This window comes from Muntiacus reevesi, chromosome 3 (assembly GCF_963930625.1).
Source record: "Muntiacus reevesi chromosome 3, mMunRee1.1, whole genome shotgun sequence".
NCBI classification, from domain to species: Eukaryota; Metazoa; Chordata; class Mammalia; order Artiodactyla; family Cervidae; genus Muntiacus; species Muntiacus reevesi.
In genome coordinates, this window is record NC_089251.1 from 103,421,590 (window position 1) to 103,448,837 (window position 27,248).

The window sequence follows — 27,248 nt, forward strand, 5'->3', positions numbered from 1 at the left end:
GGCCGGGGCAAAGGCCCTGCGGCAGGGGGATGCTGGTGTATTCCAGGAGCAGCGAGGAGGCCAGGGTGTCTGGACCAGAGGGGAAGGGGAGAGACAGAGGAGAGGAGGCCGGAGATGGGGCGTAGGCCAGAGGAGCATCAGAATGACCAAGTTATATAGCGTGGTGACAGGTTTCCGAAGGCGGGCGGCGGAGGGGGCTGTTGCAGTGACCGGGTGAGAGGATGCAGCTCAGACCAGGATGGATGCGGGGTGAGCAGCCATCCCATTCGTGAGGATACCTTGAAGGTGGAGCCCATAGGATTTGCTCGAGGTTAGATGCGGTGTGAGAGGAAGAGATGGTCAGGAGGACGCCAAGCCTCTGAGCCACCAGATGGAAGGGTGTGAGGCAGAACCTTCTGAGTGGCTCTGCCACTTCCCCTGGGCAAGTGAGTTGCTTAACATCTCTGTGCTTCAGCTCCCTCAACTGTAGATTTGCGAGAGTAACAGTCCCAACCCCCCCCCAAGTACTGTGAGATCTGACCCGGTGCAGAGCAAGTGCTCAGTAAATATTGTGTGTGTGAGTCGCTCAGTCGGGGCCGACTCTGCGACCCCATGGCCTGGAGCCCGCCAGGCTCCTCTGTCCATGGGATTCTCCCGACAGGAGTACTGGAGTGGGTTGCCATTTCCTTCTCCAGTAAATATTAGCTCTCCTAATTACTAGGATTGCCGTTACTGGTATAGAATCTAGACTAGCAGTCAGCAGCGTGCAGCCTGAGGGCCCTGTTTTGGTGAATCAGGAATCCTTGGGTCACGGCCGCTTGCGTGCTGTCTGCGGCTGCTTTCCTGCCCCAGGGCAGAGTTGGACAGCTGCGACATCGTGTGATTGCAAAACTGGAAATGTTCACTCCCTGACCCCCTGCAGAAAGTTTGCTCATCTCTGTTGTAAACCAGACGACTCTTTTTCAGAGTAGGTTTGAGTCAAGGTTTCTTACGCTCTTCTTGAGGTTCCAGGACGGGGTGGGGGGGTGCAGCCGATGACCTTTGTGCCCCGCTCCATCCCTGACGCTCTGCGACCTCCCCCCGCCCCGCGCCTCCGGCTCCGTCAGGCGCCAGCTCTGGGACAGATGTGGGAGGCTTGTACCCCTTGCCTCTCAAGGGCAGTGCTCCTGATAATCACCTGCCCGTCACAGCGCCTGGGCGACACGGTGCTGTAGAATCTCACGGCTGAGTGGAAGGATTAATAGCTGATGGCGTGCCTGGCCCCAGAGAGTCAGATCAGACCCTGATCTGCCAGCAGCCGAGCCATGCAGCTCCCCTCGTCCCTACCTCCCTGCCACGCCCCGCAGGGCCTCTCCAGGCAAAGCCACCCGTCGGCAACCGGCTTGGAAAGAATGCAGAGCAGCCTGGGAGGCATCTGGCCAAGGTGTGATGCAGCTGCATTCTCAATGGCTGTGTGACCTGGGGCAAGAAACCTAGCCTCTCTGAGCCTGGTTTTTCTCATGTGTAAAAGATGGATGGTTTTTACGTCTGGCCGCCAGTGGAAACTCATTTTCTCAGGGACCTTGGCTGCCTTGTCTGACATGACATCAGCACCCAGTCATGGGCTTGGCACATGGCAGGTGCTCAGAAAACGTTTGTTGAGGGAAGAGGGAGGAGCAGAACTCAGTATGGTGTAGGCGTCCAAGTGAAAGCCAAAGTGTTAGTCACTCAGTCGTGTCCGACTCTTTGCAACCCATGGACTGCAGCCCACCAGGCTCCTCTGTCCGTGGGATTCTCCAGGCAAGAATACTGGAGTGATTTCCTTCTCCAAGGGATCTTCCCCACCTAGGGCTCTAACCCAGGTCTCCTGCATTGCAGACAGATTCCTTACCCTCTAAGCCCTCGGGGAGCCTGTCGGTATCCAAACCACGGGCATTCACGATAAGAATAATGTTGCTGTAGGCTGTAGACTTCTCTGAAGCCCGGCATCGCCACCTGCCCGGCCAGGTGCAAGTTCCAGGGTGCAGGCAGGGCTTCACCAGCTGCAGGGGAAAGGGAGGGGGTGGTGGAGGCCCAGATGTGCTCGGATTCCTGCTCGAGGGGGTGAGAAGGCGAGGGCCGTGGGCGGCTCTGACTCATGGAGACAGGTGAGAGATGACAAGACAGACAGAAAGATGGATCAACAGACAAACGGAAGACAGCCGAGCAGGTGGACAGGGTGCCGGGCAGGTGGATAAATAGGCGGTGAGTGACGGCGGGGGTCCTGCGCCCCTCGCTGTCACCTGCTGCTAGTAAGACAGATGGGATCGTGTTGACTCAGCGCCAGAGGGGTGCCAGAACCTCAGGGAAGTTTCTGAGGGGGCCGGGCTGGATCGCCCATGTCTGTCTTTACAGGCAGATGCTGCTCAGAGCGGGCGTCGGGACGGAGGGAGGCAGAGTGGCTGCAGGGCCTGGAGGTGGGGAGCGGGGCTTGCGCTCCCTGACCTTTTGACTTGACCTTGTGACTTCTCCTCCGGGCCTGAGAGCCTGCCGAGGACTGAGGTGGTGGTGAGAGGAGGCAGCAGGGACGTCTCTGAGATCGGGGGTGCACGCAGCTGTGAGTGGGGTGACCACGCTCAGGCACCCGGGTGCCTGTCTGACAGCGGCTGGGCGAGCTGAGTGACAAGATGCGGAGCCGTGATGAAGTGAGGACAGTTGGCATCTGCTCGCCCGAGTGTGGATCTGTCAGTTTGCGCGGAGTAGGCGGTTAACAATGAAACTGGGGCGGGGGGGGATCAAAGTCACAGTTGCTGGCTTGTCAGTCAGACGGCCCGCCTCTGGGGGTGCCGCGGGGCTGAGTCCCCTCGCTTCACAGCAACTGGACCGGCCTCTGGGCGCAGAGCCCGGGTCGCTGTCCCCCAATCCCACAGCCCCACACAGTGTTGTCTTGACATCAGAGGCAGAATTTGCTACATGATTTGCAGAACCCACTGCAAAATGAAAATGTGGGGGCCCCTTGTTCAAAAATTGTGAAGAACTTCAAGGCAGCGAGAGACGGACTCGAACCGAGCCCTGCGTCCCCGCACGGACTGCATCTGCACAGCCGAGCCTGCCGGGGGCACTCAGCCCATGACTAGTGTGACGGTTGGGGGAGGGAACTCTTGAGGCCCGGGGCTGCTGAGCTGGGATCCTCAGTCTAGGCCTCAGATCTATCACTTCTTGGGTCTGTGACTTTGGACGGGTCCCTTAATCTCTGTGCCTCAGTTTCTTCATCTGTAAAATGGAAGTAATAAGAGCACCCAAACCCTAGACTTGTCGTGTAACATGAAACTAGACACAGCGCCTGGCACAAGTACCCGATAAATACCAGCTGCTGTTAGCACCCTGCTGACCAAGCTACGCAGCTAGGAGGTGACCGGGTCCAGAACTGGAACCAGGACGGTCTAGGTCAAAGTCCCCCTCCCAGCCCTGGACTGTGCATCGGCCTTTCCCGGGCCTTGAGGTCCCAGAGATGGGCAGGAGTTTTCTACATTCTTAGAGGTGCTTTTGTGGTTCAGATGGTAAAGAATCTGCCTGTGATGCAAGAGACCTGGGTTCAGTTCCTGGGTGGGGAAGACCCCATGGAGAAGGAAATGGCGACCCACTCCAGTATTCTGGCCTGGAGAACCCCCATGGACAGAGGAGCCTGGCAGGCTACAGTCCGTGGGGTCGCAAAGAGTCGGACACGACTGAGCGACCAACGCTAGCATCTCACTCGAGGCGCTCACGGCGGGTCGCCACCTGCGGACCCTGGCTCTGAGCCCCGTCTTTCCCATGGATCCGCTTCCTGGTGTCCCCTTCTCCCCCTGCCCCTCAAGCGTGCCCTTGACTCTTGTTGGTCTCACTGGATCTGAAGGCATGGGCTGGAGAGGGGAGTCTGCGACCTGTGAGGATACACGAGGAGGCATCCTCGGGGGTGAGCAGAGTAGGGCCACTTGGGACAGGGGTGGGTTTGCAGCCCCCTGGGATTCCTGTACCCAAGATGCCACCCTTGAGATACGAGCCTTTGATCTGACTTCATATGTGAGGTTTAGATACTTCAGATGACCATAGATTTACGTACTCTCCCCACAAGTGACCAAAGAAAAAACTCAGGCAGATACTCCATGTGTGGACATAATAGGCAGACCAGCCTCGTGTGGGAGGCTAGGCAGGAAGTGTGGGGAGTTGGGCAGATCCCAGTGGGCTTCCTGGAGGAGCTGCTGCTTTGACAGGCGGTGCAGGGCTGGCGGCGGTCTTCTCCTGCAGTCTCCGCCCATCACAGGGGAGCGGGTGGCTATGGCGGTGGCAGGCCCCACGCCTCGGTACAAGAAGGGCCTGGGCACCCTCTAGTCCTTCGCATCTGGGGGGCCCAGGTTTCAGCAGGTCTGACACTGGGTGGGCGACGCCAGGAGGAGCGTGGGCTGGGACCAGGTGGAGGGAGGCAGAGGTTGGCTGGCGGCTCATTAGGGCGTCATGGACCAGGAGCTTGTGTCTGGTATTTATTCTAAGCCACGGGAGATCTTTGTGGAATTTTAAGCACAGAAATGATTTGATTTGATTTAAGCTTTTAAAAGATCAATCCCTCCAGTTGTTGGGTGGAGAATAGACGGAAGGGGGCTAAGAGTGGCAATGGGGAAGACCAGTGAGAGGTTTACATCATCATCCAGGCAGGTGACGGTGGCCTGGGCCGGGGCAGGGGGTGCTGGAGAGAAGTCGGCTTGTCGGAGATTTATTTCAAAGGGGGAATTCCCAAGACATGTCACTGAGGTGGGGAAGAAGGAAAGCAGAGAATCAAGCCTGACTCCTTGGGAGGATTAAGGATAGAGACATGGGGAAAGGAGGATTCCCGTTCAGGTCTTTTGGAGTCTGAGCTTCCAGCGAGGTCTCCTGGGGCACTGGTGGGAGATCCCAGGGCTCAGAAGTGAAGGTGACCCCTCCCCTCACTGAGTTCATGTTCAAGGGTGGCCCAGGGGACCCACCCCAGCCAAAGGAATGATTCTTCTTTCCGCACAACCTTCTGAAGAGATTCTAAAGGTAAATCCAAGCAGGAGGCATGGATTCATTCATCTGAGTGCTTTCTTTAGGGGCTGTGGGTCCTCATAGAAAGTCCCTCCATGCTATCCTGGCGGTTGGTAGATCCTACCTCTGAAATGAAGGTTTTGTGCAGTCTGGGGAGAGGAAAGGAAGAAAGAAGAGGAGACCGGGAGAATGAGGCAGCAAGACGGAAGCAGAAGTGAGAGGGGAGGAGTTTGGAAGATGCAGCAAGACTGATGAGGTGGAAGGATGGAGAGAGGAAGGGATGTGGAGGGCAGAGGTGGAGACTGGCTCAAGAAGCAGATTCAGGTGGAAAGAGAGAGTCAGAGATGAAGATGGACAGCGTTATCGTTAGGGTTCTGGGGCGGGGACAGTGGGCAAATTCAGAGCACACTTGACAATTTAATGTGGGACCATTCATAGAGAAGAAACCCTGATGCTGGGAAAGATTGAGGGCAGGAGGAGAAGGGGACCACAGAGGACGAGATGGTTGGATGGCATCACCGAATCAATGGACATGCGTTTGAGCAAGCTCCGGGAGTTGGTGACGGACAGGGAGGCCTGGCGTGCTGCAGTCCATGGGGTCGAAAAGAGTCGGACACGACTGAGCGACTGAACAACCACACGTTCACAGAGAGGTGGTGAGCTTAGGGGGCGCCCGTGAAGGAGGGCAGGGGACGAGGGAGGGCAGCGGCGAGGCGCCTAAAGCCAAGGTGAGGGAGTGGGTGCCAGAACCCAGCAGGTGATGGCGGGGCGGTGGGTGGGCGCTGCAGCAGGAAAGACAGGGCCCAGGGCTGCAGAGGACATCCCCCACACCATCTCCTCTGACCTCAAACCTCCTACCGCTGCCTCCCGGGTCAGCAGAATCCAGGGCCAAGGGATCCCGGGGAGGCACAGGAGAGATCAGCCCGTGGACACGGAGCCCTGTAGACGGGAGCCGGGCAGGGATGTGGAAGGGCAGACAGAGAACCCGGCACAGGGAGGGTGAGGCAGAGAGAGCGGTGGGGCCGTGGGAAGGTGGGGCTGGGAGGGAGAGGAAGTGAGGAGGGAGGGACGCAAGTGAGAAACGGCTGACCGGGCAGAGGGAGACACAGGCCTGGGAAAGCAGGGGTCATCCGCTGGCGACGTTCCCTGTGGTCATGGGCTCTGGTTCTCTTAGAGCCACGGGCCCGGGGCCCAGATAAAACATTTTTGTCCCCAGAGCTCTGAACACTCCATCCATAGAGGCATTCGCTCCCACTTTGTGTTGACACAGGAGGATAATTAAAGGAAAAAGGCTCTCGATGTTCTGGTTCTGGGCTTGGGGTTTAGCCTAACGAATTGCAGGCCTCTCTGCCTCACCTCGCCATTCGTTCTGGGAGTCGGGGATGCCCTGGGCACGAAGGGGCCGCTGGCTTGAGCGTTCCGGTGCCTGCTGGTGGCCAGCCCTCCCGCCACCCTGCGAGGACTCAGTTAGACCCGGGGCTGCGAGAGGACCCCCACAGGATGCTGGGGTCCCTACAGAGGCCTGGATGATGCTCTGGCCGGTGCTGGATTTGGAGGGTCCCAGCTCTTGGAGGCGTTTGACGTAGACAGTGTCCCCCCAAAGCCTGCCCGTGATATGGTCAGGGTGAAAAGCTTCGTATTCTGATGTGCTTGAGAAAACATATCCCCCTGAGTTGTGGAGCTGTGATCTCTTTGTGCGAGGATTGAGGAAGACCCAGACAGGGTCATTTCAGGGACCCGTCAGGTCAGTCCAGGGAAGACCTGGGCAGCTCGAGGAGTCTTTGGGTTTCTGCTGGTATTTCTTTGATACCACTGAAGCCCAGTCTGGGAGGTGGCCTTCCAGAAGCATCTCTGCTCCTTCAGTGTCCCACGCAGGGCTGACCACAGCCTCCTTCTGGGAGCAGTCCTGCCCTCGCCTCCATGAGGGGAGGTCAGAGGGGAGTTCATGGTGGTCAAGCTCCTGCAGAGCCTGTGCTGGAAACCCCCACTCCAGGACGTGTTTAAGAGCAGAGTCTGGAGCCAGACTGCTGAGGTCTGAGTGCAGGTTCTGCTCTGACTAGTTGTGTTCCCCCGAGGAAATCACTTAACCTCTCTGTGTCTACATCAAAGTGTTGCTGAGAAGATTACATAAAGCAGACATGCAGAGCATTGAGCGCGGGACCTGATGTGTTGAGGGCTGTGTCGGGACTGGTGGGACTGTGGTCTCTCTCTTGGACTTTCTCCAAACCCACTGTCCTTGTTCAGTCATAAGTCATGTCCGACTCTGCAACGCCATGGACCGCAGCACGCCGGGCTTCCCTGTCCTTCACTATCTCCTGGAATTTGCTCAAACTCATGTCCATTGCATTGGTGATGCCATGCAACCATCTCGTTCTCTGTCGTCCCCTTCTCCTCCCACCTTAAATCTTTCCCAGCAGCAGGGTGTTTTCCAAGGAACCAGCTCTTCACATCAGGTGGCCACACCCCATGAGCACCCTCATTTTATAGATGAAGGAAACAAGACACTGAGAGGGGCGTGAGGTATTCAAAGCCGTGTGGCTGCGGAAGGGGCCCAGGGGGCATGCACCTGGACCGCCTCACACGGAAGGGGCCCAGGGGGCATGCACCTAGACCGTCTCACGTGGAAGGGGCCCAGGGGGCATGCACCTGGACCGTCTCACACAGAAGGGGCCCAGGGGGCATGCACCTAGACCGTCTCACACAGAAGGGGCCCAGGGGGCATGCACCTGGACCGTCTCACGCGGAAGGGGCCCAGGGGGCATGCAGCTAGACCGTCTCACACGGAAGGGGCCCAGGGGGCATGCACCTGGACCGTCTCACGCGGACGGGGACCAGGGGGCATGCACCTAGACCGTCTCACGTGGAAGAGGCCCAGGGGGCATGTACCTAGACCATCTCACGCGGAAGGGGCCCAGGGGACATGCACCTGGACCGTCTCACGCGGAAGGGGCCCAGGGGGCATGCACCTGGACCGTCTCACGCGGAAGGGGCCCAGGGGGCATGCACCTGGACCGTCTCACGCGGACGGGGACCAGGGGGCATGCACCTAGACCGTCTCATGCCTTCCCGCTGCCCACCTCTGTGCCTGGTTGTTGCTAAGTGAACACAGAGAGGAGGGGGAAGTGAACATTGTTCTGAAGCCCCCGGTAGGTCCCCTTTATGCTCCAAAATCATCTTGCTGATGCAAGCTAATGGTGCTTCCCAAACTCACGCTGACAGTCCTGTTTCTTGATCTCCCGCAGGGCCAGCTGGGGAGGACAGCTCTTCTCCTCCCTGTCGCCCTCCCCCGGGCTGTCAGATCCACTTCAGCTCGGATGAGGAAAGCAGCTGGCTCAGGGCTGCCCCGTGCATCACTCGGGGGAGCGTCCACCCTGCTTCTCTGGCAGGCTGCCCTCTGTCTTCAGGCTCAGGGGCCAGGCCCTGCCATGTGGATGGCAGGACCGGGGAGGGTGATGCTCAGGCAGCAGCCAGCGCAGGGACACCCAGGCAAGCCTTCTGCATTGACAGCTGGGTTGGCTCTACTGGCCTGGCCTGGCTGTCTCGGCTCTGAGATCCATTAGAGAATCCTTCAGAATAGGCCAGAAGGGCATGGAGTAGAGTGTGAAGACAGAACTTATACATGCACTGGGGCTTGGCTAAGGGAGGCAAAGCAGGACTATTGGGCTGAATTCCCTTCACTGCACCAGGAGTGATAAACGCTGGCTCCCATAATCTTAGAGCTGAGACCGCAGGTGAGAGATCTATCAGTACAAGTGCTTCATTTTCCAGATGGGGAAACTGAGGCTCAGAGACAGAAGGGTAACTTCTCCAGGGCCCTGCAGCAAACCTTCCATGACTGAGCTGGACCTAGAATCTAAATTTCTAGAGTCACAGACCAGTATGCTTTCAGAGACTTTTGCAGTCCTAGCCAGAGCCAGCCTCCCCCAACCACACCCCAGCTCCTGGCTACTGTCGGCTGATTATGTGTGTGCTTGGCTTCAGCCAGACTCTTTCTTATCCCATGGACTGTAGCCCCCCAGGCTCCTCTGTCCATGGGGTTTTTCTGGCAAGAACGCCGGAGTGGGTTGCCGTTTTCTCCCCTAGGGGCTCTCCCTGTGTGCATCTTGCATCTCCTGCATTGAGGGCAGATTCTGTACTGCTGGTCACCTGGGAAGCCCAGCTGATCATAATAACTCACATTTATTTGCACTTCTCTATGTAGGCACTCTTCCCAGGATTTTGTAAGTGTTAACTTATTTTATCCCACCTCTTTGAAAGGAGTTAAGAGCATTGTCTTCCTTTTACCACATGGGGAAACTGAGCCACAGGGAACAGTTTGTACAAAGTCATCCTTCCAGGATATGTCAGAGTTGTGTTTGGAACTCAGATCACTGAGTCCAGGGTATGAAGTGTCTTGAAGCTCAGAAAATAAAACTTCAAGGGAGCTAGAGCCCATTGTCCTCAAGTAGTCATCCACTTACGGTCTAATTGCTTTTGTGTGCCACGGAATTCCTTTCATGAAACCCTCTTTACCGTGTCTTTGGTGGAGGGCCCCAGGGTCAGAAGTAGACTGGATTTGAAGTGGTTTCAAGAAATGTGATTTAGGAAAATGATGTTAGTCTCTGGGAAAATCCTACAGCTAACGGGGAAAGATCAGAGCAAAGGGGGCATAGGAAGGACCATTGACAAGTGGGTGCCCACACAGGGCTGGCCACTCCTCGACGTGTCCCCCGGGTCCCTTCCAGCCCACCCTGGGCCTCAGAACCCTCATCTGAAAGAGGGGGACGTGGATCTAGGAAACGTTCTCTCTGAAAGACCTTTCCAGATCTGACATTTGGGCGTTGGGTGAACTGCCCTTGATAACTCTATTTCCCAACAGGTTTACATTAGAATGGCCCCTTAAGAATTCCTTGCCCTTTTCACAGGTATCTGCTTTCAAGTGAGTTTTTCTCACCCCTCCTGGAGTTGGATAACTTCTGCTGTTGGGAAGGCCTTCCTGAGGCATAATTTGAGAGCCTTCACTGCCATTCTTTCTTCCTTCCTCAAAGATCATTTGTGTCTTTTGCTTAATGCCAGACTAGGTCAGAACAGGCTCAGATTTACCTTCACATGTGGGGGGCCTGTCCAGGCTTGTCAGCGATGCCACTCATGGCTTTATTATGCTGCTGCTGAGCAAAATGGACCACAGAGTGGGAGAGAAGGCACTCCTTCCTCCCCACAACCTGAGCCTCTCCAGCCCCTCAACGCAGGCTGTGCCCCTGTGGGGCAGGACGGGGGTGGGGGGGACCAAACCCACATGCTACAGCATGAACCCCTCAGTCAACTCACCCCATGACCTGGGTGAGACGGCCAGCTTCCTCAGGGGGGAGGGAGCCAGGCTCACCTGTCTTCTTCTGCAGTCCAGCATCTGAATGCAGCTTGAGATGCATCTTCTCCCAGTTTGTTTGCACATTCACCGAATCTACTCATTATTCAGTCATTCATTCAATAACTCAGCATTTACTGAGCCCCCACTGAGTGTCAAGTCTAGGATGGCACCAAAAGGCGTGAGTCTGGACTCCAGTGGACCTGGCTCCACATCCTGGCTCTGGCACTACCACACTGTAAAAGCTGGGGGATCTGCTGGCTCTTTTGATCCTCAGTGTCCTGACCTATAAAACAGGCATAACAATTCTGGCCTTCTATAGCGCATGCTGTGAGGATGTGATCTATTTAGTGCCTGGCACGGCGTGGCAGGTGTGTCTCCCACCTACTGCACATGACTGCAGACTCAGAGTGTGCCCCTCTCTCTTGCCCCGCCCTCTCACCCCCAAAGCAGGATCCAAGTGTCCCTCTGAAGCTGGAAGCTCGCTGGGAGCAGGCTTTCTTCTTCTGCACTCCTCACCTGACCTCCCCAGGCGTCCCAAGCTAAGCCCCCAGCAGCAAGCAGAGCAGGAGCTGACCGTGGTGCTGACTTGCTCTCCCTGGACTCTCACTAAAGAGGATGGGAACTGGACTCCACGGATATCTTCATCCTTTGGATCCTTCCATCACAATAATTTTTCCCAATGGGAAAAGCTGTTTCAGATTCAGCTAGCAGAAGTGCTCTAGACTGATGAACACGTTAGGGTGACTATCAAACCAAGGCAGCCAAATCCTCCTGGCCCTGTTCCTCTGATGATGGTGGGAGGGTGGGGATAACAAGGGTGAGGAGCTTCAAAATGCACCAAAACAACCTTAAGACAGTCTCCTGCCTCTCTCCTTGCTCTCTTCGAAACCACTCTGCAGAGTAGCCAGATTAGTCTGGAAATCTTGCTCTTACCTGAGAAAGAATCGCAGAGCAGGTCCACCCACAGAGCATCTAGAGATAATAATACATTTGTATTTAATCCACTCAATTGTGGGGTGGCTTGTTGGGGAATAACAGGCCATTTATTCAAGCCCCCTGAATAAGCGGGGGGCCTGTTTAACAGGAAACAGGCCCCTTGACCAAGGGCACCCACAGACCCCTGAGCTTCTCCTGTGAAGCATTCACCATGGGCTGTGAGTTATTCCCCTGCTTGTATTGGCAGAAAGGTGGGCCAGTCATTGACGATTCGTCTCCCCTTCTACAGGGTAGTGTCATTGTTAGGAAGGGGTCTCCCAGCCAGGCGACATCTCCCAGCTCCCTTTGCAAGTGGGCAGGTCAGGTGACTCATTTCTGAGGCGGTTTGTGGGTAAAAGTGACGTACACCTGTCACCAGTCTGTAAAAACGTCCCGCTGGTCTTCCTCCACCAGTCTGTTCCATGTGACTGTTGGAGCCATCCGTTGGAGATGAAAGGGCTTCCATCTGCCTGGGTTCTGAGGCGAACGCCCACCCTCCGCCACTGACGGATCTTTGTGCAGGGGAGAAACGAACTTTAAGCCACTGAGCTTGGAGGAATAGTGGTTCTCGGGCATGCTGGCTCTGCTGTGCGCTGTCTTAGCACTCCACGCGTGCGATGGGTGTCCTCGCGTGCGATGGGTGTGTCCACGCATGCGATGGGTGTCCACGCGTGTGTTGTGTGTTCACACCTGCATTGTGTGTCCTCGCGTGCGTTGTGTGTCCTCACGTGCGTTGTGTGTCCACGTGTGCGTTGTGTGTCCTCGCGTGCATTGTGTGTCCACACGTGCGTTGTGTGTCCTCGCGTGCATTGTGTCCATGTGTATACATTGTGTGTCCACGCGTGCGTTGTGTGTCCACACGTGCGTTGTGTGTTCACACCTGCATTGTGTGTCCACACGTGTGTTGTGTGTCCACACGTGCACTGTGTCCACACGTGCGTTGTGTGTCCACACATGTGTTGTGTGTCCACGCATGTGTTGTGTGTCCACACGTGCACTGTGTCCACACGTGTATTGTGTGTCCACACGTGTGTTGTGTGTCCACGCGTGCATTGTGTCCACACATGTGTTGTGTGTCCACGCATGCGATGGGTGTCCACACGTACATTGTGTGTGTCCACGTGTATACATTGTGTGTCCACGTGTGTGTTGTGTGTTCACGCCTGCATTGTGTGTCCACGCGTGTGTTGTGTGTCCACACGTGCGTTGTGTGTCCTTGTGTGCGTTGTGTCCACATGTGCGTTGTGTGTCCACGCGTGCGTTGTGTGTTCACACCTGCATTGTGTGTCCACGCGTGCATTGTGTGTCCACGTGTACATCGCGTGTGCTCGCCGTCGTGACTGCCGGCCCCACCAGGGCAGAGCCCTTGTCTAAGCTGCTCATCATCGCACCCTCAGCCCCAACCGAGGGCCTGGCGCTGGCATACGGTGGGCACTTCAGGAATCCCGGTGAGGGAGTGAGTGCGCGGGCTGTTTATTTTTCTGCTAATTATCTGACTCACACTTTACCCTCAGGCTAAACTTTGATGACTTGGCTGTCAGACTCAGCAGGTGGGTGTTATGGGCAGCATGCAAATTCATATGTTGAAACACTACCACACCTGGGTTGGTATTAGGACATGGGGCCTTTGGGAGGTGGTTAGGATTAAATGAGGTCATGAGGGTGGAAGTCCTCTCTGATGGTGAGCCATCAGGGTAAAAAATCTGCCTGCAATGCGAGGTACCCAGGCTTAATCCCTGGGTCGGGAAGATCCCCTGGAGAAGGAACTGGCTACCCCCTCCAGTATCCTTGCCTGGAGAATCCCATGGATGGAGGAGCCTGGCGGGCTGCAGTCCTTGGGGTCACAAAGAGTCAGACACGCCTGAGCGACCATCAGTCCTTGTCCTGTGAGGGTGCAGTTTCTGTGAGTGGGATTATTTCCCATGTGAGAGTTCCGGGAGAACTTCCTCGCGCTCTCCACCCTCGGTCAGTTGAGGGAACAGGAAGTCAGCAACCTGCAAACCAGAACGGGGAGCTCACAGAACCCAACCAGGCTGCACCCCATCGCAGACTTCCCGCAAACCAGAACAGGGTGCTCACAGAACCCAACCAGGCCGGCACGCCATCGCAGACTTTCAGCCCCCAGTCTCTGGCATTTTGTTAGAGAAGCCTGAACAGAGTAGGCTAGTGATTACCCCGAAATGTAAAAATCCCTTCCCTCCCAGAGCCTCCCTGGGGAGGCCTGAGCTGGGGAGTCTCGTTTCCAATGCCTCCCTTTGCTTTGGCCTTATTTTAATGTCTGATGTTTTTTAGGCCTTTTTTTTCTTTCTTTCTTTAGGTAGAAGAAGGTTAGGCGGGTGGCAGCTTCATTCTAGTCAGAAGCTAAAAGGCTCGTTGATTTTTCTGATATCCTTTGAATGGGCCCCTTCTCCACAGACAGTTCCTCACAGCTGTTAGGACTTCAAATTCCTCATGCATTGAGGGGGGCAGAGAAAAGATATGAAAGGCTTTTTCGGCTGACACAAAAGAGGGGAAAAAAGAGGAATAAAAACGACAATGTGGTTAATACATAAAACGGTGAAATTCCTGGCACTCGCTGTATCATTAATCTGTCTAAAGTGGCTTTGATCCCCTCTGCTTTAATTAACTTGTAATTATAACATGATGATTTTTACAGTGGGCAGAATCTGGGAGCTGGGCCCTGAAAGCGCCTTCAGCCTCTGAGTAACATCATAAAGCAGGGTCTGCAGCATCTGCCTTTCAGAGACGCGCTTCCCACATCTGTGCCCGCACACGTGCACACTCACATATGCATGCAGGCACACACACACACACACACACCAGGCCTCCTCATTGCACTGTCATGGGATAGTAGCTGTTTGCTCAGATCAGGCCATAATAAAGGTTGCTTTGGTGGATGACATGTTGGCCAAAGTGACAAAAAATGTCGAGTCTCACCCTCTGGCCCCAAGGGCAGCAGGAGATGCAGGCAGAGTGGTCACCCCAGTGGAGGTCAGCCTAGATCAGTCGACTCCCAGCGGACCTGTAAGTGCATGAGTATAATAAATAATTGCTGTTGTAAGTCCCTGAGTTTTGCTTCTGAGGAAGCCAGAGTTAACTGGTATATTGGTGGGACTGGGGCTCAAACTCAAGCCTGTAAGTCCGTGTGTGTGTAAGGCTGGTGTGCATCCCTCAATGCCCTGTGGTCCCAGAGCCGAGGCCCTGAGTGTTCTCAGACCAGGGGCGTGCTCCCTCAGACCAGGGAGGCGCAGGACTGAGCTCCAGAGCCCTGCTCCCATCACCCCTGCGTCAGCTGCTGCTGTCCCACACCCATCACTCTCATACTGGTCTGCTCAGTAAACTTCACTGAGAGAATGGGTTCTGTCGCCTAAACAGTATGTGAAAACCGCGGACCTACTGCAGTCTCCCCATATTACAAGAGAAGAAACAGAGGCTCAGAGATGGACGGTGGCCTGGCCAAGACCACAGATGCTTAGGGATGGAACTGAGATGTTTAGTTCAAGTTCTCCAGGCCCCTTGGTCAGAAATTCACATCACAGGAGATGTCCTGAGTCTTTGAGACAGAAGGACTGGGTAGGGGTAATGATGAGGTTGCAAAAAGAGGCTCCGAGAAGGGATGTCCTGGGTGACACTCGCCCCTGCCTCCCACTGCCCTGGCTGGCTCTCGTCTCCTCCCTCTTAGGGCTCCCAGAGGACGCTGCCTGGCTGCTTCCCCCCGCAGCCGGACTCAGAGCCTGGAGGAGGGCTTTTGTGGCTCTGGCTCCATTTATTCAACTTGAGACCAACCCTTGAGAGTCTCCTGGACTGCAAGGAGATCAAACCAGTCAGGAAATCAATCCTGAATACTCATTGGAAGAACTGATGCTGAAGGTGAAGCTCCAATACTTTGGCCACCTGACGCGAAGAGCTGACTCACTGGAAAAGACCCTGATGCTGGGAAAGACTGAAGCCAGGAGAGAAGGGAGCAACAGAGGATGAGATGATTGGATGGCATCACTGACTCAGTGGACACGAGTTTGAGTAAGCTTCAGGAGATGATGAAGGACAGGGAAGCCTGCAGGGAAGCTTCAGTCCAAGCGGTCACAGAGAGTTGGACACGGCTGAGCGACTGAACAACAAACCCAGGTTCCGGGCTTCCCAGGTGGCACTAGGGTAAAGAACCCGTCTGCCAGTGCATAGGACTTAAGAGACGAGGGTTCAACCCCTGGGTCAGGAAGACCCCTTGGAGGAGGGGATGGCAACCCACTCTAGTATTCTTGCCTGGAGACTCCCATGGACAGAGGGGCCTGGTGGGCTACAGTTCATAACATTGCAAAGAGTCGAACGTGATTGAGGTGACTTAGCATGCACGCATCCAACTTTTAGAAACAAATGTTGGGAGATTCACCCTTCCTCATATTCTGCCCTTGGGATCATGTATCTTTCCTGCCACATCCTTCCACCCCTGATCTCAAGGGAAGAACTCATGGCACCTCCTTCCTGGACACTGACTGGCTCAGAATGGACATGTGAGATGGTCAAACTGGTGATCAGTGGAACTTTCTCTGAACTCCAAGGAAGCTGAGCTCAATGGCAAGAGAGACAAGGAGACAGTCTTTCTGAGAAGGAGGTCAACATAAGAGAAATCAAGTGAGTGAAATGAGCGGCACCCAGCTTTGTAGACACAGTCTGAGCCCCTGGATCAAGCTGGGCCTGAAATCCACCTTGTCCTAGATTTAGGAGTTGGTTGAGCCAATAGAGTCCTTTGGCCTAGGCCAGTTTGGGCTGGGTCTTCCATCATGGGGCCTCATGCTGCTTAGCTCTCTGTCAAACAAATGTGTATTTCTCCAGAAAAGACTAAAATTAAATGAGACTAATCCAAATAGAGATGAAAAAAGAGTAACTTCTTATTAGGGCTTCCCTGTTAGCTCGGAGAGTAGAGAATCTGCCTGCAGTGTGGGACACCCGGGTTTGATCTCTGGATTGGGAAGACCCCCTGCAGAGGGGTGGGAAATGGAGACCCACCCCAGTATTCCTGCCTAGAGAATTACAGGACAGAGGAGCCTGGTGGGCAACAGTCCAGGGGGTCACACACAGCCAGACACGACTGAATGACTAATGTATTCACTTTCAACCTCTTACTAGGGGCACATTTGACCCCATGATTCAGACAGGTGGATTCCAGGCTGAGACGCGCCTCCTGGCCGTATTTTTCACACTACGTTCACCCACGCTGATTTCTTTGACACATTCTACTCCTAGAGCTCCCAGCTCTGAGGATTCCAATCAAAGTTCTGCTGCTGAAATGCTGTGTGATCTTGCGTCACTCAAGCTCTCTGGGGTTCAGTCCTCTTACCTCTAACTTGCTTTGGTTGCCTTGAAACAGGTCTCCGGGCCCTCGCAGCTCCCAGGCTTACCGTCGCCAAGCCACCTGTCTCCCATCTCACCTCCCAGGCTCTGCAGGTGCTTCGCGGCTTGGAGCGTCTTTTCTCCCCAACTGGCTCCAAACACCTTTCAAAATTCAACACAGCTCGCTTCCCCTGGGAAGCCCTTCTGATGCTGTTCCAGCCCTGTTGGATCTGGATGTCCCGCCTCTGGGCTCCTGCGGCCCCTGTGGTTGCAGTTGAGCTAGAGGGAGTTTCCTCTGTGTGACGCTAGCTGGACCAGTCAGAGATACAGCTGGAGACCAGTCCTTTTACTCCATGCTGCTCCACGCAGTAAATACTTCATGCTGAGAAGACAGGCTGCCATTCAGAGGGTAAGCCCTCCATGTGGCAGAGTCTTGAGCCAGAGGTGGAGCGACCCCTAACCAGGTGCACAAATCACAGGTACCCCTTCTCCCAGCACCACCCCTCATCCCTCCCGTCTGTCCTCTGCGTGTGTTCCCACCTTCACGCCCTGGTCCTCCCACCTTCACGCCCTTGTCCTTGCTCTCTCTCCCGCTGGTCCTCCCCTCCCTGCATCGTCCCACACAGTCACGCAGATGAAGGGCCAAGGCAAGCCGTTTTCTCTAAGAGACCTCCTGGGGGAGTCCCAGCTGATGGAGGCCAGGCTCCCCGGTGTTACAGCCTGCGGGACTCTAACCCCACTGTTTCTCTTTAGTTATTTCAGAGAGGCAGCCTTATTTTTCCAACCTGACTGAAAGACCCCAGAGGCAGGACTTTCGGTTTCATCTCTGGCTCCCCAGCAGCTGACTCAGGACTCGGCACAGAGCTGGTCCCTGTCTCACTCTTGGATGACACACGGCTGGGTTCAGTGCAGGGCCGGGAATACATGCCTCCCCGCGATGCCGTGTGGATCGTGCATGGATGAGTCTGGTGACTACGGGAAGCTGGATGGATCAGCTGAGCTCACGGCGAGGGACTAGTGAGAAACCGACTGCACCAAGCGTCTTGTGGGCAGCACCCCATTTAACCTGCCCAACAACTGGGTGTGCGGGGAGCCATGCATTCACTCATTTGCCCGGCAGATCTTTCTCGAATGCCTTCTCTGAGTCGGGCACTGTCCGAGGCACTGGGATATCAGGGCCTGTATTTTCATCTGACAATCAGAGGCACACAGCATGCAGAGACCGGCCCAGGGCCACCCACCTGCTTGATGTCTCCAGACTTCAGACCCAGACCCATCAGCCTCCAAGGGCTAAGCTCACAACTGTTGAGCAAATTGCTTCTGCAGAGCTTGCTTGCCTGAGGTCTCTTTGCTCCAAAGCCCCCCACCTCCTCACCTTTCCCCATGCCTGACTGCTTACCCACTCACTTCGTGATTTATCTTATTAGTTCAATCACTCATTCACTCAGTCATGCATGTACTCATTCATTCAGACTCTTCACAAGTTCCTGGCACGCCTAGATCCAGGCTGGGCATTGGGCAGAGCAGGGAACAGTTCAGCCAACATCAAGCCTGGAGGCTGAGTGGGGATTTCCGGGGGCAGGCTCCCGGCTGCATTGTGGGAGCAAGAGGGAGATGGGTCTGTCCCTGGCAGGCCTGGCCCATCCAGGCGTTTCTCCAGGTGTGGTTAGGTGTGGTTAGGTGTGGTGGGCCCATGGTGAGAGGGCAGCGGCACAGAGATGCAGCGTTGGGAACCCTGGAGAGCCAGAAGCAAACTGTGAGCAAATGTCAGTATTTTTGGACAGGAAATAAGCACTATGCAAATGAAATGCAAAAAGATGCAAATCATGGCCATTCAATTTCAGTCCAAAGCTACTTTGGGTAATAAGTCTATGGCAGGGCTGGTAATGGGGGAGAGGGTGCACCAGCTGGGCCAGCATCGCCTCTCCCCTGCCGCCCCCCGACTCAGTCGCGCTTGCGATGGGAGGGCAGAGTTGTGCTGGAGCAATTAGGCTGGGGTAGCAATGTGCATTCTGGAACAGCTGTTAACATGGGGCTTCATCAGGGCTTGGCAGTGTGGGGTGCAAGAGAAGGCAAGAGCAGTCCTGACTGGGGTGAGGTTGGGAAGGCTTCTGGGTGCAGGTAAGCTTTGAGAGGAAGCTGTGAGTCTGAGCATCTCCCACTGAGCTTGGAGCGGGCACAGCATGGGCAAAGGTATGAGGGTGGGAACAGAGTGAGTGGTCTGGGCGGGGTGGGGTGTCTGGCAATTAGGGTTCGAGGGAATGGGGGGGAGGGAGAGAAGAGCGCAAAGGTAAGTAGGACCAGAGTCTGTAGGAGTTTGGTCTAGAACCGGAGCAGAAACTCCAGAAGCCTCCAGGGGCCAGTATTAATGAGAGGAACCGGCTGTTGTTTGCATTTTAAGTACATGGAAATATCCATCACTTTCACAAAGAAACATGCTCTCTTTATTTTCCTTGAATCGTGAGGCCCTCAAGGTCTATCTTTTGTTTGCCAACTTTTGACAGCAACTCGTATGGAGGAATTTCTCTACAATAAGGAAGCTAAGAGCATAAGCTAGATGATGATTGGTGCTCAGGCTTGGCACTGGGAAGCCAGAAGTCAGAGGTGAGGACTGTTGTCAGAGCGGGCGCCTTGCACATGTCTGTGTCTGACGGGGCAGCTGCTTCCAAGGCCCAGATGGTCAGCTGGTGCCACGCAGCTAGGCAAGCTCCAGCATCTTCCGATTTTTCAAAAGACAGATTTCTGCAAGAGGCCTTCCAGTGTTTGAATGTTGGCTCAGAGTCCTTTTTGGGGAAACACACTGTAAGCAAAAAGAATAGATGGAAGAACAAAGAAAAGAAAGATTAAAATCTTGAGACCATGAGTCATCCACCGAGGTTCCCACGGTGGAGGCGGGAGTAAGGAAGGCGGGGCGCTGGAGCAGCGGAGCCGCGACCGTTTTGGGGACAGCACCCCGGCACTCCAGGAGGGGCCGGGTGCCCGCCGCGCTAGTGATGCTTCAGAGCAGACAGCCGTAGAACCTCAGGGGCACACGGTTGATTGGAAACACATGTGTTGGCTCATGAGTCTCTGGGTCATCTCGGTTCTGCTAAGATGAGCGGGCCTGGCCACAGCCCACGCAGCTGCCTGGTCAGTTGCCGATCGACTAGGCAGCTTTGCCAACCTTGGTTGGATGCTCACGTGTCTAGGCCTGGCTGGGGCAGCTGAGCTGATTGGACTCTGCTTGTCCTCCCTCAGGCTAGCCCAGCAATACTTTTATCAAGCTAGGAAAGCAGGGGAGAGACCCCAGAGGAGTAGAACTTCTTATACATAAGCTGGAAACTGATACATAAGCGTTTCTGCCTCTGTTTGTCAAACAGGTCTTTTGGCCAAGTCCAGGTTCAAGTGCGATGGGGGAGGGAGGACCGAGGTTCCTTCCTGTAGTGGGTAGAGATGCACAGTCACCCTGCGAAGGGCGTGGGTATGAGAACGGGTGAGGGAGGGGCAGCTACAATTAATCTGTAAGAGCGGAGCTTTGGGTAAGTCACCTGCCCTGTCTGGACCTGTGCTGTCATCTCTAAAAGGAGGAGGTGGCCTGGATGATCCTTCCGGCTCAGCTACCCTGAGCATGCACCTCACCTCGGGCCTCCAGGGCCCAGCTGGGTTCTAGCCGGTAAGAGTGAGTACAGGCTCTTACCTCTGTCCCTCCTTCATGGGGCCCAGGAATTGCCTGACCCCAAATCCCAGGTATCTTTCATCAGGGATCAATCGCTCTTTCCTTCCCTAATGGGCTCCCTGATGGCTGGTGGCTGCAGCTGAGCCATGGGGAGAGATGCATTAGCCCCCCTTGACCCTCCGAAGGGAGTTCATCTTTAATGGATGACGGGACGTGGCCGATCTGGGCTCTCCGTTGTTGAGATATTAATGAAGCTTTTATGGGTTACACTTCACTGAGGAGGGTGACGCAAAGCATAGGACTATCTTGCAGACCCGATTCCCGTGTGTTGAAACCTGCAGAATTCATCTCATCCATCCATCCATCCACCTAATCGTTTTCTTAAAACCTCTTATGTGCCACGATAGGTAGCGACAATACAAAGATGAATAAAACACGGCCCCAGCTTTCAACAGGGAAAGACCCACAAGAAAGCAGTCAGCGGATCACTCTGGGCATTGGGGGAAGCTAAGCATAGAGAAAAGAGCCCAGTAGATGTCAAGTCTGCCCCAGGCCTAGAAAAGAGTCGAATCTAGGCTGACCACAAGGAAAAAGATGTGGCTGGCTGTCTGCAGGCTCACACCGTCTGATGGAGGGTCTAAAACTACTTTCCAGTGTCTAGAGGTTGAAGCTTCCCTGATAGCTCAGTTGGTAAGGAATCCGCCTGCAATGCAGGAGACCCTGGTTCAATCCCTGGGTTGGGAAGATCCCCTGGAGAAGGGAAAGGCTACCCACGCCAGTATTCTGGCCTGGAGAACTCCACGGACTGTATAGGCCATGGGGTCACAAAGAGTCGGACACCACGGAGCGACTTTCACGTTCACTTTCAAAGGATGGAGAGTAATCCCAAGCCCGAATAGGAAGATCAGAGCCCTGACCTCACGGGCTTACATTTAAGAAGCAGGCCCAAGGGAGTCTCAGTGGAGAACACCGTGGTGATAGGCGTCTCTATGCAGGACCCACGGGGCTGAGTCCATGCCCTCTGTCCTGTGGCCTGGGCCCCAGGAGTGGTCGCGCCGTCCTTCCCCTGGAGCTCTTGGTCACGTACAAACGAGGATCCTGCACTGTCTTGCTTTGTGGCCACTGTGGGAAGGGTTGCTGAGCGGCCTGCAGGGGGGGGTGCACCCACAGCAACACTCCAGAGGGCTTCTCCCTGAGAGTAAACTGGTCCAACCTGGAATATCCAGGTAAGAGTTCGGGTAGATGTGATTTTGGTGGTTGGGCTCCATCTACCACCCAACTCTTCTTTCCAGACTGAGTGGCGTTCTCCAGGGATGGACAGGCGGGGCCGGGATGGACCAGATGAAGGAGAGACCCTCTTCCTTAACAGAACAGCCCACTCCAGACTCCCGGGTAGAGCTTAACCTTCTTGTGTAGCCACGGAAGGATGTCAGTGCTCGCAATCCGGCGTCCGATTTTATAAAGTCTCGTAAAGTCCCAGGATGAGAACTCTAGGACTTAGGTTAGTTCCATCTAATTAGACTTCAAACTCAGACCAGTAAAATGCTCTTCTATCATTAGAGAAAGCTGGTCCCCAGCCCCTGCCAAGAAGGGAAGGGTAGGGGTTTGGAGACATTGCCTCAAATTAACAACAGCAGCGCCCTGCACCTGAGAGAGATAACTGCCCAAGAAGAGGCAGGAAGGTGGCGGCCATTCCTCTCTGTAATCAGGACCAGGGGACGCCAGGCAAAGAGAAAATTTCACACCCAACGCGAGTCCCTTCACCATGTAAACCCCAGTATCGATTCATCACTTACTGCCTCTCCAGTTCCAAAGATGGATTGTGTAGATATGTAAAATAAGTGTAACAAATAAAGGAAATGCATTTAATATGTACAAGAATTGGCCAATTTTGCAATATTTCACCTCAATTTTATATGCTGTCAAATATACTTGAGATACATGTGCACTAAGCATGACAAATATATAGAAACTAAAGTTCTATTATTTTGCTGTAATGGGCCAGGGGAAAAGCTCTGAAATAATATTCTTCTGCCTGCAATAAAGGCTTTTCTCTGAAGCTGTCTTAATGCTGTGAACACAACCTAGAGCCCTCTCAAGGGCTTCTTCCTTTGAATTACTGCTCATCTCCACAGCCTTCCGCCCTGCTGAGTTTGGTGACCATTTGCTAGGTGGACGGGGATCTGGCCCATGCTGCAATGGGGTGAAGGGAGCATGGACCCCCAGCCCAGGGTGGTAAGTATGGAGGGGGTGAGCGTGGAACACACACCCAGCTCCTAGTGTCTGGACTGGGACTTCCCATTAGCAGGAAGCAGGACTTCCCTGATGGCTCAGATGGCAAAGAATCTGCCTCTAATGCAGGAGACCCGGGTTCAATCCCTGGGTTGGGAAGATCCCCTGGGAAAGGAAATGGCAACTTACTCCAGTATTCTTGCCTGGAGAATCCCATGGACAGAGGGGCCTGGAGGGCTACAGTCTGTGGATTTGCAAAGAGTCGGACACGACTGAGCGACTTACCTCCTCCTGGTGTCTGTGTGGCAGCCACACCACACCCAGCACCCACCTCCTGGAGTCAGATCTGTCTATCGTCATCTCTACTTGGGGAACAGTCCCCAGAGCAACTGGAGACACGCTCAGTTGAGGGTTTGGCCGAAAGTGACAGTTTTGGCAGCCGTAGGCCAGCGAGGAGGGCTGTGGCCTCGGAATCAGACTCTGCGCGGACTTGGACTCGGAGCCCCACTCTGCCTTTCTCTGGATTGTGCTTCGGGACGATCACATAACCTCTGAGACTCACTTTTCTCGACTGTAAAAATGGAGTAAAAATTTCAGCCTTGATGATGGTTGCCATCCCATTGCCCAGGGGATGCTGTTCACACTGCACTCGAGGTTGACGGTACCCGCTAAAGTTGCACAGTGCACGACCTGTGCGGCGTTACATGGCAGCCCGCGTGACTCAAAGGCCCGGGTGCAGGGTAGGTATGCAAAGGGTGGAAACTATTATTATCACTGTGGTGCTCGGTCCTAGGCACAGCTAGTTCTAGACTGTTGGATTTGGCCCAGAGCAGGCTGTTTTGATTATAGGAGAGGACACTGGACTCAGGCAGCCTAGACTCAAATTTCTACTCTGCACTTTCTAGCTCAGCTACCTTGGGAACGTTGCTTAACCACTGCCTCAGTTTCTTTAACAGAGCTGCCTGCAGAGGTTGTTGTGAGGATAGAGTCTGATAATTCAAGTCTGAGACTTTCTTGGCCAATGTCTGGCAAATGACAGATGTTCAAAATGTTAGTTTCCACAGGGCAACTGGATAGACAGGATGAGAGCGTGGCCACCGTGAGGCTGAGAGCAGTTAGAAGCAACACACCAGATGCACCCACGGCAATGTGGACGGATTGCAAAACCCAGGGCCGGGATGGCAATTCCATTTAAGTGCCCTGAAAATGTGCATATGCACTTTACAGAGGCCTGCCGACAGAAGGAGGCCCATAAAATGCATGAGGAAGGGTGTCTGTAGGAGGGAAGAGGTGGACGGGGAATGTGAGAGGGACTATGCAGACAGAAAGGGGGTGTGATCAAACCACCATTTGTTATTGTAAGTTTCTGGACTGCATTCTTCCAGAGCCAAGTAAAGGATTATCTCGGACTAAGTCCAAAAGAATTTCAGAGCTGGGAGGTATCCCAGAAACCCTTCAGCTCACCCACCTCCCGGACAATGGGAGGGGAGAGAAAAATAGTCGTCTGGGCAGCATAGCCTGCGGAGCATGTGGCCATGGAGAAGGGTGTCTTCTTTAATAAAAAGAATGTTGGAAGGTCCCCTCTAAGTTTGCTTTCAGAGCAGTACCCTCCGCAGCGCTGGACAGACGGAGTCATGGCTGCTACACGTGATGCTTCATCCTGTGAGTCTGGGGAGAATTAGAAAAGCAGGATGGATTCCTGCAGCTGGGCCGGTGCAGCTGTAGGGAGGGGGTGTGAGGGATGGAGAGGTCAACAGGAAGAGGAACTCTGACTAGGAAGTGATGTCAAGACCCTGCCCCCCTAGGAGACCTCAGAAAACTTGGGGGGAGCACCCGGCTTGCCACAGGATGTGAGATTAGGGACGTGACTTGAGGCAATGTGTTTCAACTTTAAAGGCCAGTAATCCTTGTCTTATGCTGGGTCACAAGAAGAAGCTAGAAGCAGAACCAACCAATTTTCCCCTGGGTGGGATTGTCTCAGCATTTTGGGGGGATGTTATTAATGGGAAGCAGAGCTAAAAATGCAGGACTGGGCTGGGGGTGAGGTGCAAGGTGTCCGACATAGAGACATTACAGTATTTTGGTTGAAAATGGACCAGTGAATTCACTGGATGGATGTTATATGTAACACCTGTGACCTGCAATTTGGTATAATTTTTAACTTTTCAACTGGTCAGTTTGGGGACACGTCGCTCAGAGCCGTTCTTTTCCCGGCTGGTTCCCTTTCTGTCCACCTGCTCCCCTCTTCTGCGTCTCTCCTCCTGCTCCCCTGGGTTTCTCTCCTTCCTTTTCTCCCCCTCCTCCGTGTAAAGATGCTCCCCGGAGGACCAGCCTTGAATCAGTCCTTGCTGGTGCTGCCTAAGTCGGGGAAAAAGTCATCTTGGTCGAAGACTTCCTGTGCCTCACTGTCCGCCTAGGCGCGGGCCTCCCCAGGGGACGAGGGCGCCCTTCAAGCTACCAAAGAGAGAGGCAGGGTCCCTGCACGCCAGGAGGGAAGGACTAGGCACCTGGAGGTGTGGACGCACGCATCCATTCTTGCATTTGGACAGAGCGGAGGCAAGAATGCACGCAGGAACATAGACACGTGGCCATGCCCAAAGGCACGCCTTAGAAGCACCACGCGCACACACAAGCATGGCCCCAGACATTCGCCTCAAATCCAGATGCACACCCAGATGTGCAGGCACGCACAGCCCCCCTGCCGATATGCACGGATGTTTGCATCTGCATGTAAGCGTTCGCGCAGAAAGAAGCGGACGCCCCTGCGCAGCCAGACGCACACACGGGCGAATCAGGAAGCCGAGGAAGGAACCCACCGCAGCCCCGCCTCGCACACGGGTGCACAACCCAGAGGCCTGGCTCCGAGGGCCCCACCGGCGGGTGCAGCGCCTCCAGCCCTCGCCCCTCCACACCGCCCCTCCTTCGCTCCTGGGATGCGGGCGCGGGGCAGGTCCGCAGGGTGTCGGGGCTGCAAAAAGCCAAAGACCCAGGAAGGGACACTCGTGGAAGCTGTACTCGCTCACGTGTCCCTGGGGGCGGAGGGCACCTCCTCAAAGTGCCTGCGAGAGAAGGTCCGCTCGCTCCCCCGGCCGCCGCGCGGAGGAATCCACGGAGGTGCCGTCTCCACCTGAGGTGGGGATGGGGAAGCCCTGCCCTACTCCCTTCCCCAAACACAGGGCCCGGTGCAGGTTCCCACGGAGGCCCAGCTTCAGAGAAAGGCTTGCAGGTTTCCAAGGGGCTGGGCAGACTCCTCTTCTTGGCGAGGCCGGAGGCGGGTAGGATGAAGCCCTGGGAGCTAGCGGCTGGAGCACCAGCATCTCTTCTCACCTTCCCTGCTTCTGTCTCCCCCAGACAAGAGCTTCCTGCTTCCCTGCTTGCCTCTTTGGGAATCCCCGCTTGCCTCTTTGGGAACGTTCTCTGCATATCGGTCAGAAAGATTCTGTTACCATGAAAGCCCAGTCATGTCACTTCTTTGCACAGAATCCTCCAGCAGCTTCCGTTTTGTCAGCCATAAGTCAGGGGCCAGTACGGCTTCCAGGGCGCCCTGCATCGCGACCCCGCGTCACCGCCCCTCTTCGGCTCTGCCCACCCCACTCTCTCCCCTCCAGCCACGCCGGTCCCCTTGCTGCGGCTCAGACGCACCCGGTCTGATCCTGCCTCGGAGCCTTGCTGATCCCTCCACTGGAAATTGTTTCTGCTCCCTGAATATCTGCCTGACTCACTTAAATGTCAGCTTCTCTGCGAAGCCTTCCTTCCTCGGACATCTGATCTAAATTTGCGTCCTGCCACAGTGTCTGTGGCCTTTCTCTGCGCCGTTTTTCCTGGAGCACTGACCACCATCTGACATCTGCACATCCCATGCATCTTTCCTGACTGCTTTCTGTCTCTTCAGACGCTCCCTCAGTGCAGGGGTTTGACTTGTTCTGTTTAACGCCTCCGACAGGACTTGATCCAAGGTGGGTACTCAGTACGTTTGCTGACTAGGTGAACATCCTGTGAGGCAGGCATTTTCACTCCCATTGTACAGATGAGAAAACTGAGGATACTAAAGCTGTAGTGATTTGTCCAAGCTCACAAGGCCAGGAAGTAGTAGAACTTGAGTCTGAACTCAGGCTGATCTGGCTCATAAGTTAGCAGCTGCGTTTACCCTGCTTCATGCCTGCAGTCATGCCACGAATAACCACGTACCATGTACCATGTACCTTGTTTAAACACCAACCTACGGCTGTCAAACTTTGGTACACAGATCCCTGGACCCCACATGATCCTGATGCCCAAAGACCCAGGAGATCACCTGGCTATTGTGTTCCAGAAATCACTTTTTCTGCACTTCTTTTTTAAAATCTAATGTGTCTAGGTGGTGTTGGTGGCAATTTTTTTTTTTTTAAGGACCTGGATATCTAGGGTCAGGGAAAAATAAAAGTAACCTTTCCTGAACTCCTATTCTATTTGTTTTAGGAACATTACAGGTGATTTTTAAAGTTTTGAAGTATAGTTGATTTACAATGCTGTGTTAGTTTCTAGTGTACCCCAAAGAGATTCAGTCACTCACACACACACTCACACACACACACTCACACACACACTCACACACACTCACACACACTCTCTCACACACACACTCACACACTCACACTCACACACACACACTCTCTCACAGATACACACTCACACACACACACACTCACACACATTTCTTTTTCTTATTCTTTTCCCTTTTGGTTTATTGCAAGA